Below are 20,613 nucleotides of genomic sequence, written 5' to 3'. Positions count from 1 at the left end.
ACCAGCGTAAAAGTACCTTCATCATTGTCTCTGGATTCTCACCGATATCCAAGCCTATCCCCATAGCAGGTATGAAGTAATATATTTTATATACAGGCAAGTGGTAATAAAAGTATTAAAAAGTACAGTATAAGAAAGTTTGTGAAAATTAATGTATTTCACAATTAGGTCATTAAGTCATTGTCAGGAGATTTGCTAAGTGATATGTTGCTAGTTTATTTTCTATTATTTGAAAAAAATTATTTTTGGTTTTTGGGTTACACCAGCTGTGCTAAGGGATTACTCCTGGCTCTATGCTCAGAAATTGCTCCTGGCAGGCTCAGGGGACCATATGGGATGCCAGGATTTGAACCACCGACCTTCTGCATAAAAGGCAAACGCATTATCTCCATGCTATCTCGTTGGCCCCTGATTTTCTATTATTTGTTTTGTTTCTGAACATTAGGTGGCTTTGAATCCACATTGATATCTAAATTGGTGTGTTCCTGCTGAAATGACAATCCAGGAATTTCAAGCTCTATGACTGCTATTGCAGCTTTGTTGGGCATTGTTTTAGCTGTCAGGATTTCTGGAAGTATGAAAGGAAAGGAGAGGGTGCCTTCACTCACTCAGAAAAATTCCTCGTGATGTTAGCCCAAATACCAGCATACATGGAGCTTTGGTTGGTTTGACGTCTCTTTGCAGAGATTATTGGTCAAATGGGGAAACTAGACTGTTTTGTTAAATACCTACACTAGACCATTGGTGAAGTGGGTGTTGTGGGTAGTTGGTGCAGCTGGTATGGTCTTGGCAGGGCAGAGATGGCCCTCCCTCTCCTCCTGAATGTGCCACTTTCAACTGGGTGGCCAGTGTACCCATAAGTTTTTTCGTTTATTTTATATCTATTTTGAGAATAGAGTGAGTTTATGGAGCTGGTCAAATGCAGACATGCTATTCTTCTGCATTTTAGTAGACATCACGGATGTCTTCTTAAGACTTCAACAGATCAGGGGCTGGAGAGGTAGTGCAGTGGGTAAGGAGGTGGCCTTGCACATAGCCAATCCCACCGTATCCCTGGTACCACATATAATCCCCCAAGGCTGCCAGAGGTAATCCCTAAGCTAGGAGTAAGCTCTGAGTTTTGTGACCATTGTGCAGTCCCCAAAGAAAGTAAAAAAGATGTCAAAGATCTCAAAATTGGAGCATATCAGCCCTCTAGTGGTGTAAGGGTGTGCTGCATGGATTTCTTCAAGCAGTAGGGGTTTTATGAAGCGTAAAGACATTTCCTTACAGTTCTGCAGGGGACTTACAAGATCTTTTCTGGGAGAACTTTGTGGCTGTGGCTTTGGTCTAATTGAAATAATTCCAATGTTCGTAGGACTTCAGACTGTTTTCGAAAGAGAGCAAGATGCACTAAACACTAATGAGAAACAGAGACAGAAACAGAGAGACATAGATTCTAGAGACAGACGGAGATAAAAACAAAGACAGAAGAGATAATAATAAAAAAAACCAGTGGGGGCCGAAGAGATAGTAGGGCATTTGCCTTGCATGCTGCCAACCTGGAAAGGGCCGGAGTTTGATCCTCAGCATTCCATATGGTCCCTGAGCCTGCCAGGAGCGATTTTCGAGCACAGAGCCAGGAGTAATCCCCGAGCGTCTCCGGATGTGGCCCCCAAACTCAAAACCAAAACAAAATAAAACCAAAAATCATCAGAAAAAGCTTTTGAGAACCTAGGGGTATGATTTAGCAGCTAAAAGCCTTACAAGCCTGAGACTATGAGTTCAATTCCTTGTGCTGCCCATGTTTGAGAAATGGGGCCATACAGTTCTGAAGTCTGACTGCCCCTGTACCACAAAGTGTTGCCCTTCAGCACCCAGACAGTATGTGTGGGAACCAGGACTGAGCCCAGGAGAGCAGGTGTGTGAGCACACAGACCCTCAATGAGTATAAAATCACAAAGTGAGGGAGCACCACGGCTCAGTGTGACACCCCCCCCCCCCAGCACATGTCCAAGCACCATATCTAAAAGTGTGTGTCCCAGCTGAGCACCATGGATCAGTGTGAGCATCACAATCAAGCATGTGCCACCCCAGATCATGGGCACAATAGCAACAAAGGGAGAGAAAGGGGGAAGAAGGAAACAAAGGGGCCAAAGGGGAGGGGGAGGGGGAGCTTGTTTTTGCATGTGGCCACCCCTGGCTTGATTCCTGGTACTGTATATGGTCCTCTGCATGCTACCAAGAGTGACCCCATGAGCACAGCCGGTATGGCCTCTCTCCAAAAATCAATTTTCCCCCAAACAAAGAAAAACTCAATTTTTTTCATTCTCCAAATTTATAGGTAGAAAACAGGCTGAGAAAGTCGAGGTTGCAAGGGTGAACCTTTCAGGGACCTGACCAGGGCCACCCTCCTTACCTTCTTCCCTCCCTCCATCCCACCCTACCACCTCCTCCTTCCTGCCTTCCTTCCCCTCTCCCTTCCCTCCTTCCTGCCTTCCTTCCCTTCTCCCTCCCTTCCTTCCTTCCTCCTTCCTTCCTTCCTTTCTTCCTCCTTCCTTCCTTCCCTCCTTCCCCCTTCCTTCCTTCCCTCCTTCCCTCCTTTCTTTCTTCCTTCCTTCCCTCCCTCCTTCCTTCCTTCCTTTATTCCTTTCCCTTCCTTCCTTCCTTCCTTCCTTCCTTCCGTCCTTCCGTCCTTCCTTCCTTCCGTCCTTCCGTCCCGTCCTTCCTTCCCTTCCTTCCTTCCTTCCTTCCTTCCTTCCTTCCTTCCTTCCTTCCTCCTTCCTTCCTTCCTTCCTTCCTTCCTCCTTCCCTCCCATACCTGGAAAGTGTGTAGAGCTTACTACTGGCTCTATGCTCCTGGAGAGAGGCTCAGGGGACCATATGCAGTGCTTGGGATTGAACCTGGATCGGCAAAGTGCAAGTACTTGCTATCCCCTCTACTATCTCTCTGACTCTTAGAATAAGGAGACATGAAAAGACATAATGAACACTGGAAGACAGGGCTGGTGAGGAGAAGAGGATCAGGAGCTGACCAGAGAGGGATAGGCATAGAATATTTAAGGTAAAAAGGTGACTGATTGACAAGTAGAGTGGGACCAAATCCAAGGAGAGCACTTTTCTTAGAGTTTCATCGTTTTTAGTCAATTCAGATGCAGACACTAGAAAAGTGTGTGGAGGGGGACAAAGGAATAGAGTTTGAGGGACCAGAGGACTATGGTATGGTGAAGATCCAGAATTGAGACTTTTGACCATAGTGGGGCTTTTCGTTCATCATGGTACATGGTTTATTGTTGAATTGATTAATAAAGATGGAGCTGGATGGTGATGGGACGAATGGAGGGACCCTTCTCTACTGTCCCAGGACACATGGCTGCAAACTCCTCCTGCCGGCGAGTCATCAGGTTCAGGTAGAGGCGAGTAAATCATCCACACAGGTTCCAAGAAATATCAGCTTTATTTGCCCTGGCCATCATGTGTGGCCTATATTGTAAACCTATTTAAGCACACGCCATCCTTAGCTTGCCCTGCGTCTTCGCTTCCTTCAGCCATCTCTTCTCCTGCTACTTCTCCATCCAGGTCTGTAGTGTTACAGCCCTTAAGATGGGCGTGGGTGGAGGATGGAGGCCTTTGTTCTTAGGCCCCAGCCACATGGCTCCATCCCCCATTAACCGGAGGGTCTGGATCCAGGAAAGTGACGGGTATTGAACTTACTCACAGGTAGGCTTCCAGAGAGATAACATCTTTATTGCCCTGGCCAACAGATGTGGCTTATATCATAAACCTATTTAAGTATTAGCCATTCTTAGCTAGCCCTGCATCTTACTTCTTTCATCCATGTCACCTCCAACCTCCATCCTGGCAAAAGACCAAAAGCACCCTAATCCCTGACCTTATCTAATCTCCCCAAGACCACTCCCAGAAATGGGCGGGGTCTTGCAGGTAAAGATACACGTAATATCTGCTTCCCAAGACCCCTCCCAGGAATGGGCGGGTCTCAGGTAGATACACCTAAATCCAGGGTGGAGTCACACAGGTAAATCCTCTTCCTTTTGTCCTTCCAGTCAAAGGCTTTTATTACCTCCCAAGACCTCTCCCAGAAATGGGAGTCTCTTTCTTGTAGGTCAGGTTACAAGAAGATTGAGAGGTGGGGTTACAGTTTATAAGTTAAATTTATTAAATTCATGTATATAACCTAAAACACAATGTTTATTAGGACACACATCAGCATAGGATAAGATGATAGTTTTTCTATTGGGAGGCATGGATTGGAGCTAAAGCCACACAACAGTCAAGCAGAAAAGCAATATCCATAAAGAAGAAAAGCTTCTGCGAGCCATCCAGAGAACCTAGATCACTCCTGTCACTGATGCTGGGTCTTGTCTGTGCACTAACACATTGATTAAGTCTACAATTCACTTTGATTAAGCTACATTCAAGTGTGAGTCACTGGTGGTCTGAACTGACATCAATGATAGACCCGCAGGGTGAACTGGGAGCCCATTGAGGTTGACATGAGTCATCAGCCCTAAAGAATTGAACACACAGCAGAGGTTTATTTCCTAACAAGGTGAACCGGGAGCCCACTGAGGTTGAGATTACTCATCCTTTAAAGAGTTGAACACACAGCAGAGGTGCAGTCTCTGGTCTGGGGACATGTCACATGGCAGTGCTGAGATTCTCTTTCACACACAGGCACATAGAAAGACCCACTTAGCTATGACAGTCTCTCTAATCATCTATCTTGTGCTGGATCATCAAACTGTGCACCTGAAGATGCATATAGTTCAACTGTGTTCTAAAAGCCTTGTAGACCAAGTCATTGAAAAAAAATTTAGCCTTGGATAATCCTTGAAAAGTTTACAATCTAGTAATTTGGCATCACACAAAAGGTTAAGAGACTTTTTTGCTGGCATGAACTTTCTGGTGTTCCATGTAGGAAGAGCTCCTCTTGAAGGTATTTCCATGTATATGATCAGATTCATCTGGCCTATTTTCTTCAGCACAGTGAAGGCAGGGCTGTGGATTGAAAGTGCTAGTGTTTGCAAGGAAGGTACTTTGTTCCTGAGCTCTCTTCTGGGCTCCTTCCTTTCATTTTCAAGATTGTCTTTTCTCTTTTCTTTTTTTCTTTTGCACCAGATATGGAGGTTTTCAGGGGCTATTTCTGGCTCTGTTCTCAGGAATCCCTCCAGGCAGCATTGGGTGGGAGGCAATACAAAATGCTAGAGATCAAACAGGATTTAGCGGCATGCAAGGCAAACACCCTACCTATTGTACTATCACTGTGATCTGTTGTCATACACCTGTAAAATCACTTTTTTCTTTTTCCTTTCCTTTTTTTGAGTTAATTAGCACAAGTATCCTTAATTATGTCAACCCTGACCCTCAGGTAATTTATGTTAAACTCTGGCTAATAAAAGTGTCAGGGAAAGAAGCAGAGAGAGAGAGAAGCTTGGCTGACTAAGTAAGATCCAAGAGGTTGCTCAACACTCCCTGGCCAAAATATTCTTTCTCCCATGATTCTATCTGGGTTTTTTGTGCACTGCTATTTGCTGCCGACCCATCCATTCCAGGGTTAGTATGAACACCATCATGGTGAATACTGCAAGCTGCAGGTGGTGCCTGTCAATTCCCAGGAAACCAGCAAACCTGTGAGCCCCATATAATCTCTTCTTATTTTAAAAATATTGTGGGCACTTTGGAGGAAGGAGGTGGGTACATTGGTGATGGGTGTGGGTGTTAGAATTCCATACATGGAAAATTGTCATTGTAAATTGTAAATCACAGTCTCTCAAGCAATCAAAAAGTTAAAAAATTAATCTCTATTTGCAAAAAAAATTGGGGGGAGGCCAGAGAAATAGTACAGCAGGTAAGTCACTTGTTCAATTCTGTGCCAAACAGTCCACCAAGCACTGCCAGGAGTAAAGTCCTGAGCATTGCTGGTCCAAAAACCAGAAAATAAATTAATTTAAATAACATCGCAGTATTACATAATTCATGTTTCAGGTATGAATTATTAAAACCTACATATATGGATTAAATTAACTTCACTCCTGATAGTCCAGCAGACCCCTTTTGCCCTCCCCTACTAAAAGTTTCTAAGTCGGTAACAATGGGATAACTTCACAGACCAGAGGAAACTGATAAGAATGGCAGAAATAAGACATTTTAACTTTTGCTTCCCCCCAAAAATCTTAGAAATTGGGTTTTTCTGCAGGTGTTTCAGAAGGCAGGTAGGAAAGTGTTGGAAGCCAGAGAAGCATTGGAAAACTTGCCTAGGAGCTGCTGGAGGGGCCCAGCCCCAGCCAAGACGAGGAAGCGCTGCCATGTGAGAGCATGAAGACCATGATCAGAACCCCGGATGTGCCTCATTGCCCAGTCGACTCCTGGCAGTGTTGTCTTCAGAAATGGTGCGTTCAAGAGTGTGCCAGTGCCATGAGCCAGGGTGTCACTTCGTGGAGAGCACAGCAACCAAAGTGAAGTGTGTGTGTTGTGTGTGTGTGTGTGTGTGTTGTGTGTGTGTGTGTGTGTGTGTGTGTGTGTGTCCACTCAGCTTCACCACTAGCACTAGAAGTGGAGTGGAAGAACCAGACTCCAGCCTCTCTTCCATAGGAATTTGGTGTGTCCAGTACCCTCATTCTCTGTAGAATGAAAGCCCTTTGGATGGGGCTGGATGGTGGTGGATGGAGATGGAGGGTGAGAGGTCTTTCTCCTCCAGCCCAGGACACGTGTCTCTGCTCCTTCAGCCTGCAGGTCTGCAGGTTCAGGAGAGCGGCGGGGAGAAAACTCACAGGCAGTCAGGCTTCAGGAGATATCATCTTTATTCAGCCCTGGCCAACAAATGTGGCCTATCATCTTAAACTTATTTAAGCATGCTCTCCTCAGCTTGCCCTGCATCTTAGCTTCTTTCAGCCATCTCTCCTCCTGCAGCTTCTCTCAATCCATCCTCCAAATCCTCCCTCAATCCCCCCAGGCAAACCTTTTTGTTACCTACCAAAGAACCCTCCCGGAAATGAAATGGGCAGGTCTTATTAGCAGGTAGGGTTATAGGTGAGGGATGGGCTCACATTCTTCTCCTCCTCTCATACTTTCACCTTCTCTCAGACTGCTCTCAAATTCTCACCTCCTTTTATATCCTTTTCTTCTCTGATTCCCTCTTTTTCTCATATATCCTCTTCTTTTCTCATATCCTTTGCATAAGTCACACACTCCTTTCCTCTCACAACCTCTTTCTTTCTCTGCTCACCAGATAGATGCTCTGTAGCAAACCTGTGCTGGCCTGGGATGTTGCCATCATCTCTGATGGGAGAAGGTTTTCTGGAAGAGGCTGAGGGTAGAAAGGTACCCCATTCATTTGTTGTTTTGGTGTGTGTGTGTGTGTGTGTGTGTGTGTGTGTGTGTGGCCATATAGCAGGGTTAGAAAAAGACTTCTGATATCTAGTCACAACACATCATGCTGGTGTCTCTTTAGGAGAGTGAAAGGATGCCTGTCTCAGTGCATTCAGATGGCTACCAGGAGCCCCATAGATGGGTTGTGGATGGAGAATCACTTGATTATTTCTCAGCTCTGGAGGCTGGCTCAGGAATATGGCACCTGCACACTCTGTGTATGGTGAGATACACACTTCCTGCTTACAAGTGGATTATTGATTCCTCACACACAGGATGTGGTTGGTCAACTTAAAAATATATTTTTCAACTGAATCATGTGAAGTACAGAGTTAGAAAGCATGTATGGTTGAGTTCTAGTCATACAATGTTCTAAGACCCATCCTTTCACCTGGCTAATTTTTGGGGGGAGATGTTTCTCAGTGGTGCTGGTGACCCCAGGATTACAGCCAGAGATGCCTTAGGGCCTAACAGGTGCTGTTCAAGTAAGCATGAGCTCTGTCCTTTGTGCTATCTTCCTGGCCATTGGGAAATTTTGGGGTCTCTTTTATAAGGGTACTCATCCTATCCACAAGGTCCCACCATTATGACTTTATAACCTCTCCCAAACCCTACCTCCTAATACCATCACTGTAGGGGAATAGGATTTTAGCATATGAATTTTGGGGGGGACAGAGTAGTCAGATCATTATAATATCTTGGACAATTAATAAAGAGTGTACAACATACTGAATATCCAAGACCGTTGGTATGAGTGGGCTGTGGAGAAGAAGCAGTGGTTTCCAGAAAATTCTGAGGAGAGTGGAGGCCAATAAAAGGAGAAAACAAAAGTTAAAAAAGGACACAAACAAAAAATCCTAAAGGCTTAAAAATTCATTTCAAGAGGTAAAACTTTAATACTGCCAGAGACAAATCGGACAACCTTAAATAGAACACTCATGCTAGAGAAAGGGACATTCAGAGAAAAGGGGCCATTTAGAAAAATTTTTATGGGACACTTCAAATTGTAAACATTGGAAGAGGAAAAATAGAAAGAGAACTTGGGGAACTTCCCAGAAAGTAGAAATAAAGAAAAACAATGAAGAATAGGAGGGAAAAGATAATGGTTAGAAATTTAGTCCTCAACACTGGGATGATAAACAGCAAGAGAAGAGGGCCTATGGGTAGGACAGTGGGGCTGAGCCCATGGCTCAGGGAGGCTTTGCTTCTCCTCAGATGAAATCCTTTTGGTGGCTTAAGAAGGGGGTGCATATACAGAAGAAGGGGAGAGCGTAAGGAGAGGCAAGAGGGAAGGCAGATGGAGGAGGGAGGAGAAAGGTTTGGGAGGAGGAGCAGCAGGTATGGGAAAAGGAGTAGGGGTGAGAGGAGAAGCAGGGAGGAGGAGGAATGGGAGAAGGAGGTGGAGGAGGAGGAGCAGAAACCTTGGTAGAAGATGTGGACCGAAGAGCAGTGGGAGGAGGATGGGATGTGGGAGAAGAGGAGTGGGAGGAGGAATAGAGGAAGGAGGAGGTAGGGGTGTGGGAAGAGGATGGGATGTGGGAGGAGGAGGAAAGGGAGGAGGGCCTGGAGTTGGATCATGGAGGTCAGAGCCAGCAGCAGCGGTGGTGGTGACTCAGGGTGGTAGAAATTCCCTGTGCTGAACTTCGGCTCCGGTAGCCTATGGTGCTTGCTGGGATGCAAACCAAGAGCAAGCAAGGTGCTGCACCTGCAGCTGGAGAATCCTCAGCTCTGGGGTGAGTGTTGTAGCCAAGGAGCCCCGTTCTGGGAAACCCCTGCTCTTTCTTTGCAGGGAAGGGAAGGTTTAGAGGTCAGGGGTGGGTGCCTAGGGACTAGGGTAGTGGAGGCCTCCTTGGCGGGAGGCAAGGTTCTGGCTCTGCAGGAAGCGCCCAGGGTCCTGGACTCCAGGTGTGTCAGGTGCATTGGAGACCCCTGTTTTTGTCGCATTTGGTGCCTCTTCAAGGCCCTGAGTTGGGGTGGGGGGGAAAGAAAACTTGAGTGAAGGGGCTGCTGTGGATAGACAGGATGGAGAGATTCAGGATGCATCAGATTTCTATCACCCCACCCCCGAATTTATTCCCCTTCAGGTCCTCCTGACCCAGCCCAGACCAGCCCTGCCCTGCCCAACCTTACTCACGTGACCAGCAGGGCCAACAGCACCAGGCTCTTGCCCACGAGGAGCCCAGTGAGCACAGGGACCAGAGCCCTGGAGTCTTCAAGGCCAGAGCAGAGGGTGCAGTTTTCTTGCCTAGAGATAGGGAAGGGGAGAGGAGAGAGCATGGGATGGTGTGGCCTTGAAATTAGGCCAGGTGGATGGAGTCTTCTCCCTCCAGAACTCACTGAGACAGGGTAGTGATGGTAGAGGATGGCTGGGTGGCTTCTGTGGTTCTTGTTGTGGGGCCCATGTAGCTCTGGGTCTGTGATGGGAGCAGGTTACGAGGAACCTGACTGACCTGCGTGGGGGCCGGAGCTTCCAGGGAAGGAGCAAGGTCCTTGCTTACCAGGTAGATAGACAAGCAGCCAGAACAGGGGCTGAGTGTAGGGGAAAGGTGGGGACAGAGTTGTGAAGTCCCCGTTTCAGGACATGGCCACTTGTGCCTGAGAAAGGTTCCCTGACTTGGCCATATGCAAGGTATATCATAACTTCTATGCTATCTGTCTCTTTGGCTCGTGTCACCTACAGTTTAGCAGGTGAGATCTATCTTGGAATTCATTTGTGTGTCCTGTTGAATGTCATACATTTGCAGTAATTGGACAGAAAATGATGACTCAATCAACTGAACTTGGTAGTTGTAATTCATGGTGAAATACTAAAACCCAAAGAGTAATATATATATATATATACTGGCTAATGAGGCAGAAATAAAAATAAGTGGTACTTACATACAAAGCAGAAAACACACATTCAAAACAAATGACTTCCTTTTTTTTTTTTTTAAGAAAAAATTATTGAATATAAAATTCCTTGAAAACAGTTCTTCATATATACAATCTGAAGTGGGTTTTGTTGTTGTTGTGTTGTTGTTGTTGTTTTTGGGCCACACTTGGTGGTGCTTAGAAGTTTATTCCTAGATATGTGCTCAGGAATCACTTCTGGCTGTGCTCAGGGGACCATATGGGATGCCGGGGGTTGAATTTGGGTTGACTGTATGTAAGGCAAATGCTCTACTGCTGTACTATGATGGTAAAATCTGGGGTTTTGTGATCTTTTTCCTTTTCATTGTTTCTGTAGCAAATAAAGTGGCTTAAGTATCAGTTTTCATCCATACTTTAATTCAAATGAAATATCAACTCTTAGAACAAATAATGACAATAAATATTTTCTTCCTTTCCTCCTTCCATCGCTCCCTCCTTCCTTTCTTTCTTTATTCCTTTCTTTCCTTTTCTTTTCTCTTTTTTGGTTTTGGGACATACCGGGAAGTACTCAAGGGTTACTTTTGGCTCTGCAGTTAGAACTTATTCCTAGCAGCCAGCCTGCTTGCCTGCCTGCCTCTCTCTCTCTCTCTCTCTCTCTCTCTCTCTCTCTCTCTCTCTCATCTCCTCTCTCTCTCTCTCTCTCTCTTCTTTCTTTTCTTTTCTTTTTTTTTTTTTGGTGGTTTTTGGGGTCACACCCGGCAGTGCTCAGGGGAAACTCCTGGCTCCATGCTCAGAAATTGCTCCTGGCAGGCACAGGGGACCATATGGGAAGCTGGATTCGAACTGATGACCCTCTTCATGAAAGGCAAATGCCTTACCTCCATGCTATCTCTCCAGCCCCTTTCTTTCTCTTCTTTTCTCTCTCTTTCTTCCTTCCTTTCTTTTTTATTTCCTTTTCTCTCTTTCTTTTCTTTCTTCTCTTCCTTTTCTTTCTTCTCTTCCTTTTCTTTCTTCCTTTTCTTCCTTCCTTCCTTCCTTCCTTCCTTCCTTTCTTTCTTTCTTTCTTTCTTTCTTTCTTTCTTTCTTTCTTTCTTTCTTTTCTTTCTTTCTTTTTCTTTCTTTCTTTCTTTTCTTTCTTTCTTTCTTTCTTTCTTTCTTCTTTCTTCTTTCTTTCTTCTTTTCTTTCTTTCTTTCTTTCTTTCATTCTTTCTTTCTTTCTTTCTCTTTCTTTCTTTCTTTTCTTCCTTTTCTTTTTTCCTTTTCTTTCTTCTCTTTCTTCTCTTTCTTTCTTTCTTTCTTTCTTTCCTTCCTTCCTCCCTCCCTCCCTCCCTCCCTCCCTTCTTTCTTTCCTTCCTTCCTTCCTTCCTTCCTTCCTTCCTTCCTTCCTTCCTTCCTTCCTTCCTTCCTTCTCTTCCATTCCTTCCTTCCTTCTTTCTTTCTTTCCATTCCTTTCTTTCTTTCTTTATCTTTTCTTATCTTCTTTCTTTCTTTCCTTTCTTTTCTTTCTTTCTTTCTTTCTTTCTTTCCCTTTCTTTCTTTCTCTTTCTTTCTTTCTTCCCTTCCTTTTCTTTCTTTTTCTCCTTCTCATGTTTTCATGTCAGTGCTCTTTTACTGAGCACCTTGCCTGACCTTCTCTTCACAATTTTTTGTAGAGGAGATGGTGGAACTTTCAGGCTCCAGAGATGAACATGTTTTGTTTGGGTCTTGTGAAAATTATCAATAGAAGCAATAAGGCAAATGGGCACCCCAGCAATTACAACCCTGTGGGTTGTTTACTTGTGAACTGTGAGAGAATACAGTTTAAAAACTTAGTTGTCCCAGAATGTTTCTACAGCTACCATTGATAGTCTAGTTTTTGCTGTGATTGGTGATTAGTGCCAGCTTTGTTTATTCGGCCTGCCTGCATGTGTAGCAAGATTCCAAAGCTCTCAACCAATGAATCAAACTTGGACCTTGATATTAATTCAAGAGTTCAAATTCTTACACAGCAGTGTGAGTCACTGTGTCTTCTCCAGAGAATGGGGAAAAGAGCCAGTTTGTCTGTGTCTGGGAAACTTCTGGATGGCAGCATTACTCTGCTTCTCTGTCTTTCTTTTCTTGGTGACTTAAAACTTTTGTTGACTTCTCTTTCTAGTCTCTTTGTATTATTGTTGTTGTGACAATAATGAGGGAGGGTGGGGTTTAAGGTGTGAGACTTCCCTCAGAGACTGTGAGGTGGACACCTGCAGAACAAATTCAGGGGAGGCCAGTGACATCTCAACCACTCAAAGCTTGGCAGCTGAAAGGGACATCCAGACAAATGCATGACGGGGAAGTATGGGAGCCGAGAATGCTCAGTGACAGATAGTAACACTGCCGAAAGGTGTGGCTTCCAGAAAAGACCAGTGAAAGATTGCAGCAGGAGGTTCTCAGACTGCCCCAGTCCCACAGGACATCTCTAAGAGTCTGATCTAAGCCTGGGCTCGTCCAGACACGTCCTGTGCTATTCTGTCATCTGAGCAGGATGGGGTTTGGCATGTCACAAACACCCCCTCATTGCCATTTTGGGGGTCTAAGGTCGGGTTGCCTCTGGACACTATTTCTAAGGATTTCAAGATCGCCTGTGTGGCTGGAGTAAATTACCTTCGGTTCATTCAGTGAGACCATTCTCTGCAGAGCCATATGGAACACAGGAAGAATCGCAGGGTTTGAGTCTCTGCTCCTCCAACTGTGGAGCTTCAACTCCTCCTTACATTGGAGTGAGAATTGCATGAGAGACTGTTTGCAAAGCTTGATGCATACAGTTGCTACTTTGACTCAAAGGAAGGGAATCCTCGTTTCAAGGTTAAATAAATAGTTTGTTAAAATGGGTTTGGTCTACATGGTGCCCCTCTCTTTTAGTGAGTTACATCTTGGATGTGTGCTTGTCTTTATGGAGATTGAATCATTTTGAAACTAGCAGTCATGCCACGGGTGAGGCTTGCCAGGAACATCAGTCCTCTCGTCCTGGACTTGTCACTTGGTAGCACAAGGTGGGGGTCCTCTGGAGTAGACTCAGGTGGACATATGCTAGATTCTATATTCTCATTCTAAGGCACCTGGACCAAGTTGGGCTTGTGAAGACTCTTGAGGCTATTTCATGTTTCATGCTGCCCCCTTTAAAATATTTAATTAAAAATTAATTGCTTGGTTCCTGCCGGCGTTCCTGCTTCAGAGGTGGGTCGGGATGCACACACACTGATTCCGTCTACTTCGGTGTCAGAAAGGGCGCAGAATCCATCTTGGGCCATGCTGCTCCCAGAACGCCTGAGATTGGATTTCATCAGAGTTCCTGCCGGCAATCCTGCCTGCATCAGAGGTGGATCGGACATACACACACTGATTCCTTGCAGTTTTCTGCTGGATGTGAGAGGTGCCTCGGCAGTCATCTTGGGCCTTGCTGTTACCAAGCAGCCTGAGATTGGATTTCTTCAGCTTCCTTACTAGTGGACTTGCCAGATGAATATCACCACAAACACATAGAAAAACCCACAATACAACTGTAATAATGGGGAAACAATGCAGGCCAACACCGAGTCAATGAAAATGAAGATGGCAATCTCTGAAGACCCCAAAACGGCCAAACACCTAGTTAGTCTCTCAGATATGGAGTTTAGAGGGATGAGGAAAAATTTCTTAAATGCTTTTAGGTCTTAATATATATTTTAAACTTCTCTTTTTCAAAGACTGCCCCATTTTTGAATTCTAGCCTGCAAACAGAAAGCCCCTGCCAGAAGAGCAGGGAGCCACAGAGGACAAAGAGGCCTCAGACAGTTAGAAAAAGGCCTCAGACAGTTAGCTTGAGTTATAGATAAGCAAGTCTGCTCTCACAGCTCCCAAGGACAGCAAGCCCAGGAGATAAAGACTTGGGCTTGTGGGATCAAGGCTCGTTTATAACTTACTATTATGTTATAGCTGCCACTTTTAAGTAAGTTTTAAGTTTTATAGGATATATCAATAAGTTAAGTTACCCGTTAAGTATTCTTATATTATTGCTAATAATTATAAGCGTAGAGTGATTTCAGCAGTACCAACCAGAGGGGGGGCTCTCGGCGCCAGAAAGCCCAACTCCCATGCTTCTGAGGCTGACGCATGTGCCACTCAGTGAAAAGGAATCTAACAACTCAGCTACATTTGAACCTTGAGTTTTTAGTGATCCCCTTTCTTCTCTGTAACTAACAAGGCGAAGGTTGTTCCCATCCTGGCCCACTGTGATAAGCTGGCACCTGCAATATGTAAATACTAGGGTTGATAAGTTTTTAATGATCATCTCTTTGTTCATTGAATATGTTTCTTTCTTCTGGCTAAGCTATGATGTAAAAATGCACAAACTGCGCCTGTGCCTTAAGAAATGACACTGTTCCTTAAGAAAGATCTTATATAAACCTTGCTCAAACAAAGCTTGAGGTCTTTGCTTTGGGATCTGTCCCAGGGCAACTGATCCTGGATCCAGAATAAAAATCTCACCTGTGCTCTTGCATGGTCTCTAAGCCATTCCTTGGAACTCTCGGGGTGCCCTGAGGATGAGGATTTTTCCCAGACCCTAACAAGAGAAGAAAATATGGAGGATGTTCAAGGGAACTCAAAGAAAAGGTATAGAAGAGAACACTAATAAGAATCAAGAGAATATGAAGATAGAAATCAGAAAACTCCAAACTGAAACATCAGGTCAAATAACAAGTTGTAAAACTCAGTAGACAACCTGACAGGCAAAATAGATATGCTCTCCAACAGGGGTAACAGCAGCTGAGGATAGAATTAGTGTGCTGGAAGATGAGATGATAACAACTCCATACAGCAGAAGAGACTGGAAAAAAGCCTTAAACAAACGATCAGACAATGGAAAAATTACTTAAAAGAATGTGAACAGTATGGAAAATAGAAGTCTTTGATAAGCTCAACAGAAACAACTTAAGAATCATTGGAGCCCCCAGAGACCCAGGAAGAGAAATCTCCAGGAAGAATCAATGATCAAAACATCATTAAAGAGAAACTACCAGAGCTAAACAATACATGTGACCAAATTCTGCATGCCCAAAGAGTACAACTAAAAGGGATCCCCAGGAAAAACACCCCGAGACACATCCTAATCACAGTGACGAATCCCACAGAGACAGAATACTGAAAGCAGCAAGATCAAAAAAGGGAAATGACGGTTCAAGGGAGCATCCTTGAGATTTATAGCAGACCTGTCACCAGAAACACTCAAGGCCAGAAAGCATTGGTGGGATATAGTGACAAAACTCAATGAAATAAATGCTTCGCTTGCACCCAGAAAAACTTACTTTCAGGTTTGAAGGAAGAATACATGGCTTCACAGACAAACAACAGCTCAAAAACTTTACAGACTCAAAACCAGCCTTAAAAGAAAAACTGAAAGATCTACTTTAAGACAAGACTGACCAAAGACACATCAAACTTTGACACAAGGATGGCACTAAATCCCATGACAATTCTTTCAGTGTCAATGGACCAAATGCATCCATTAAGAGACACAGAGTGTCAATCCAAACTGCTGCTGCTTACAAGAAACACACCTGAATAGTGAGAACAAACATAGACTCAAAATAAAAGGCTGGAGGAAAATCATCGAAGCAAACAACACTCATAAAAAAGCTGGAGTGGCCATACTAATATCAGATGATGCAAACTTTATACTCAGAAAAGTTGTAAGGGACAAAGATGGACATTTTGTATTAATCAGGGGATATTGGTACAGCAGGAAGAAATCACTCTCTCCTAAACATATATGCAACAAATTTGGGGCCAGCAAAATATTTAATACAATTGTTGACAATCTAAAAAAGGATATCAATAACAACATAATATTGTTGGGAGACCTCAACCACAGCTTTAAAAACACTTAATAGGTCAACCAGACTGAAAACCTAACAAAATATACTAGATCTGAAAAGAGAAATGGAAGAAAGAAGCTAGTAGATATATGTAGGTCACTCCACCCACAGAAACCTGGATACACATTATTCTCCAATGTACATGGGTCATTCTCCAGGATAGACTACATGATGGCACATAAAACATAACTCCATACTATCAAGAGGATAGAAATTTTGCAGGCTACCTTCACTGACCACAAGGCTCTGAAATTATATGTGAACTACAAAGGGACACAGAAGAAAAACTTTTACACCTGGAAATTAAACAGCCTAATACTGAACAACCAGTGGGTCTGAGATGAATCAAAGAGGAATCAAAACTTTCCTGGAAATAAAAGACAATAAAGACACAAACTATCGGAATTTATGGGACACAGCAAAAGTGGTCCTGAGAGGAAAATTTATAGCATTGCTATAAAGGAAGCAAGAAGGGCATACCTGGGCCCGGAGAGATAGCACAGCAGTGTTTGCCTTGCAAGCAGCCGATCCAGGACCAAAGGTGGTTGGTTCGAATTCTGGTGTCCCATATGGTCCCCCGTGCCTGCCAGGACCTATTTCTGAGCAGACAGCCAGGAGTAACCCCTGAGCACTGCCGGGTGTGGCCCAAAAACAAAAACAAAACAAAACAAAAAAAAAAAAAAAAGAAGAAGGGCATACCTGAATAGCTTAATGACACAGCTCATAGAATTAGAAAATGCTCAACAAAAGGAACCAAAAATAGAGAGACAGAAGGAAATAACGAAGCTGAGAGCAGAAATCAACGAAGTGGAAATCCAAAAAACAATCCAAAAGATCAACGAAAGCAGAAGTTGGTTCTTCAAAAAAATAAACAAGAGAGATAGATCATTGGCAAAACTAACAAAGAGAGAGAAACTTGATAACTCGTATTAAGAATGGAAAAGGGGAAGACTGCAGGAGGAAGCAAGAAGTGGCTGGAGGAGTTAGCAGTATGAAGGTATAAGAAACCTATTTATGTTCAGAGTAGCTTATGGAGCCTGCTTAAAAGGGTTTAAGCTTAGAAGCCACAGATGGTAGCTGGTGCTTAATAAAACTGATGTCTCCTGAAAAAAAAAAAAAAAAGAATGAAAAAGGGGGAGATCACTACTGATATACGGCAGAGATTCAAAGGGTAATCAGAACTACTTTGAGAAACTCTATGCACTAAAAATGAGAACCTGGAAGAAATGGATAAATTCTTGGACTCTCATAACCTTCCACCGTTGAATGAAGAGGATGTAGCATATATAAACACCCCCATCACCATTGAGGAAATTAAGACAGTAATCAAATGTCTGCCCCAAAACAAAAGCCCAGGCCCAGATGGATTCACTAATGAATTCTTTCAAACCTTTCAAGAGGAACTACTACCATTCCTGGCAAGACTCTTTCATGAAATAAAAAAAACAGAAACACTTCCAAATAGTTTTATGAAGCCAACATCACCTTGATACCTAAATCAGACAGAGATGCTACCAAAAAAGAAAATTACAGACCAATATCGCTGATGAACACAGATGCAAAGATCCTAAACAAAATCCTGGCAATTAGGAGTTCAATGCCCTCATTAAGAAGATCATCCACCACGATCAAGTAGGTTTCATCCCAGGGAATGCAAGGATGGTTTAACATCCATAAGTCTATCAACATAATATATAACATCAACAAGAAAAATAAAAACCACATGATCATATCAATAGACACAGAGAAAGCATTTGATAAGGTCCAACACCCATTCTTTTTTAATAGTATTTTATTTAAACACCTTGATACATACATGATTGTGTTTGGGTTTCAGTCCATGTAAAGACACCACCCATCACCAGTGCAATGTTCCCATCACCAATGTCTCAAATCTCCCCACCCGACCCCCCGCCTGTACTCTAGACAGGCTTTCCATTTCCCTCATACATTCTCATTATTAGGACAGTTCAAAATGTAGTTATTTCTCTAAGTAAACTCATCACTCTTTGTGGTGAGCTTCCTGAGGTAGGCTGTAACTTCCAGCTCTTTTCTCTTTTGTGTCTGAAAATTATTGCAAGAATGTCTTTCATTTTTCTTAAAACCCTTAGATGTGTGAGACCATTCTGCGTTTTTCTCTCTCTCTCTGACTTATTTCTTTTTTTCTTTTTTTTTTTTTGGTTTTTGGGCCACACACCCGGCGGTGCTCAGGGGTTACTCCTGGCTGTCTTGCTCAGAAATAGCTCCTGGCAGGCACGGGGGACCATATGGGACACCGGATTCGAACCAACCACCTTTGGTCCTGGATCGGCTGCTTGCAAGGCAAACGCCGCTGTGCTATCTCTCCAGGCCCTCTCTCTGACTTATTTCACTCAGCATAATAGATTACGTGTACATCTATGTATAGGAAAATTTCATGACTTCATCTCTCCTGACAGCTGCATAATATTCCATTGTGTATATGTACCACAGTTTCTTTAGCCATTTGTTTGTTGAAGGGCATCTTGGTTGTTTCCAGAGTCTTGCTATGGTAAATAGTGCTGCAATGAATATAGGTGTAAGGAAGGGCCAACACCCATTCTTGATCAAAACTCTCAGCAAGATGGGAATGGAAGGAACCTTTCTCAATATTGTTAAGGCCATCTACCACAAGCAAATGGCAAATATTATCCTCAATGGAGAAAAACTAAAAGCCTTTCCTCTTAACTTTGGCACAAGACAAGGCTGTCCTCTCTCACCACTCCTATTCAACATAGCACTGGAAGTACTCACTATAGCGATTAGGCAAGAAAAAGATATCAAGAGAATCCATATAGGAAAGAAAGAAGTCAAGCTCTCACTATTTGCAGATGACATGATACTCTACTTAAAAAAACCCTAAAGAATCTACCAAAAAGCTGCTAGAAACAATAGACTCATATAGCAATGTGGCAGGCTACAAAATTAGCACACAAAAATCAATGGCTCTTTTATACACCAATAATAACAGAGAAGAAATGGACATTAAGGAAACAACCCCGGGCCCGGAGAGATAGCACAGCGGTGTTTGTCTTGCAAGCAGCTGATCCAGGACCAAAGGTGGTTGGTTCGAATCCTGGTGTCCCATATGGTCCCCCGTGCCTGCCAGGAGTTATTTCTGAGCAGACAGCCGGGAGTTACCCCTGAGCACTGCCGGGTGTGGCCCAAAAAACCCCAAACCCCCCCCCAAAAAAAACAAAACAAAACAAAGGAAACAACCCCATTCACATTAGCGCCACACAAACTCAAATATCTTGGAGTCAACTTGATTATAGATGTGAAGGACCTATTCAAATAAAACTATAAAACTCTGCTCCAAGGAAATAAGAGAGGACACATGGAAATGGAAACACATACCCTGCTCATGGATTGGCAGGATTAACATAATCAAAATGGCAATACTCCCCAGAGCATTGTACAGATTTAATGCAGTCCCTCTAAAGATACCCATGACATTCTTCAAAGAAGTGGATCAAACACTGTTGAAATTCATTTGGAACAATAAACAACCTCGAATAGCTGAAGCAATTGTTGGGAAAAAGAATATGGGAGGCATAACTTTCACCAACTTTGAACTGTATTACAAAGGAATAGTTATCAAAACAGCATGGTATTGGAATAAAGACAAACTCTCAGATCAGTGGAATAGGCTCGAATACTCAAGAGAATGTTCCCCAGGCATACAATCACCTTATTTTTGATAAAGGAGCAAGAAATCCTAAATGGAGCAGGGAAAGCCTCCTCAACAAGTGGCCTTGGCACAACTGGATAGCCACTTGCAAAAAATTAAAATTAGACCCCCAGCTAACATCATGTACGAAGGTAAAATCGAAATGGATTAAAGACCTTGATATCAGACTTGATACCATAAGGTATATAGAACAACACGTAGGTAAAACACTCCATGACATTGAGACTAAAGGTATCTTCAAGGAGGAAATGGCACTCTCCAAACAAGTGAAAGCAGAGATTAACAGATGGGAATATATTAAGCTGAGAAGCTTCTGAACCTCAAAGGACATAGAGCCATCCACTGAGTGTTAGAAACTATTCACCCAAAACCCATCAGATAAGGGGATAATATCCAAAATATACAAGGCACTGACAGAACTTTACAAGAAAAAAACATCTAATCCCATCAAGAAATGGGGAGAAGAAATAGACAGACAATTTGGTAAAAAAGAAATACAAATGGCCAAAAGACAGATGAAAAAATGCTCCACATCACTAATCATCAGGGAGATGCAAATCAAAACAGCTATGAGGTACCATTTCACCCCACAGAGATTGGCACACATCAAAAAGAAAGAGAACAAGCAGTGTTGGCAGGGATGCAGAGAGAAAGGAACTCTTATCCACTGCTGGTGGGAATGCCGTCTAGTCCAACCTTTATGGACAACGATATGGAGATTCCTCCAAAAACTGGAAATTGAGCACCTATATGATCCAGATATACCACTCCTAGGAATATACCCTAGGGACACAAAAATACAACACAAAA

This window comes from Suncus etruscus, chromosome 18 (genome assembly GCF_024139225.1).
Source record: "Suncus etruscus isolate mSunEtr1 chromosome 18, mSunEtr1.pri.cur, whole genome shotgun sequence".
Classification (NCBI taxonomy): Eukaryota; Metazoa; Chordata; class Mammalia; order Eulipotyphla; family Soricidae; genus Suncus; species Suncus etruscus.
The sequence above is the reverse complement of the archived record's forward strand: the minus strand, read 5'-3'. Positions refer to the sequence as shown.